Consider the following 2069-nt stretch of genomic DNA (forward strand, 5'->3'; position numbering starts at 1 on the left):
CGAAACATCTTTTAATTATGGAAAAACAACACAATAAAATTATTCTTACTTCACTGGTGTACATGTCAAATGCCTCTTGTTTAGCCTTCGCCACTTCTACCTATGCTCTTCAATGCATCTCAATATATTCCTTCCACCACTCCTCAGTCCTCTCCATGTCCCACTTCTTCTTCGCTAATATCTTTCCTTGGATGACTTCCTGTATCTTGGAGTTCCATCACCAAGTCTGCTTCTCCTCTTTCCCTTTCCCAGAAGGCAAGTACTCTCCTGCCTGCCTCTCTGAGTACCTTGGCAGCAGTATTCAAGTCTCCCAAGAGCTCTTTCTGTCCATCTAGAGCCTGTCTCACCTTTTTCTGAAAGGCCACTCAACATTCTTCCTTTCTCAGCTTGCACCACCTGATTCTTTGCTGTACCTTCGTCTTCTTAATCTTCCTACCCACTACCAGTCATCCTACACACCACTATCCTATACTGTTGAGCTACACTCTCTCCCACCACAACTTTACAATCAGTAACCTTCTTCAGATTACATCGTCAGCACAACATACAGTCCACCTGCGTGCTCCTACCTCCGCTCTTGTAGGTCACTCTATGTTCCTGTATCTTCTGGAAATAAGTGTTGACCACTGCCAATTCCATTCTTTTTGCAAAGTCCACCATCATCTGACCCTCAAAGTTCCTTTGCTGGACGCTGTACTTACCCATTACTTCTTCATTGCCCCCGTTTCCTTCTCCAACATTTCCATTGCAATCTGTATTAATCACAACTCTCTCTCTGTCTGGGATGCTCAGGACTACTTCATCTAGTTCCTTCCAGAATTTCTCTTTCAACTGAAGGTCACATCCTACCTGTTGGGCATAGCCACTAATCACATTATACACAATACCCACAATTTCAAATTTCAGCCTCATCACTCGATCTGGTACCCTTTTCACCTCCAAGACATTCTTAGCCAGCTCTTCCTTTAAAATAACCCTGACTCCATTTCCCTTCTATTATATGGTAAAATAATTTACCCTGCTCCTAAGCTTCTCGCCTTACTACCTTTCCACTTGCTCTCTTGGATGCACAATACATCAACCTTTCTCCCAATCATCATGTCAACTAACTCCTGAGCTTTTCCTGTCATAGTCCCAACATTCACAGTCCCTACACACAGTCAAAACAAGCAATCAAATAAACAAAGTCAGCACATAAGATACACAATTCACATACTACCTAATCTATGTTAAAGTCAGGAAAAAAAAAGCAATCAAATAATTACAGTCAGCACATAAGGTACACAAATTACATACTGCCTGTGTGTATAAATGATATGGCGATTCAAACCAGAATGGCCCACACTCTCGTTATTGAAGGTTGAGTCCACATTCGATGTTTGATCCTCATTGTATACTCTACGCAGGTAATGTTGTTAGTGTGCTAAGCTAACTTGGGCCGAGCAGCTTCAATGCCAACGATACGGCACCGATTTGGGTACTACGATGTACTAAGATAAATCTTGTTAAATTTTCTATAAGTCTTCATGGCCCTTGTCGTATACGTTATGACGTTACTCACGTTGGATATTTCTTCAACAGTACTGTTTGATCACAAACGCGTCTTGTTGTTAGCCAGCTAAGCTAAGGTGGTCTGAGCCTATAAGTGAGTTTAATTTGACGTTTCTACCTGCCCAACTTCCTACTATGTACTCACGGTCATGTAAGTACGAAGGTTTGATGATTATCTGCTCAGCAAATATTTGATTACATACGTTGCTTTATGTTAGCTAGGCTAGGCCGCGCAGCTCCAACGCGAACCAATACAGCTACAAACAAACACAGTCAGCACATAAGGTACACAAATCACATACTACCTCTGTGAAAATATAAAGCATATGGAGATTTAAAGGATATGGGTATGCAAGAGAACCACAAAGGTTGAGTCCACGTTCAATGTTTTTTTTTTTTTCAAGATCAACGAATTGATCACAAACACGTCTCATTGTTCGCAAGCTAAGCTAAGGAATACGAGGCCGATAAGCAAGTTTAAGTTGATGTTTCCACTCGCCCAACTTATGAGTACTCAC

This window comes from Syngnathoides biaculeatus, chromosome 5 (genome assembly GCF_019802595.1).
Source record: "Syngnathoides biaculeatus isolate LvHL_M chromosome 5, ASM1980259v1, whole genome shotgun sequence".
NCBI lineage: Eukaryota > Metazoa > Chordata > Actinopteri > Syngnathiformes > Syngnathidae > Syngnathoides > Syngnathoides biaculeatus.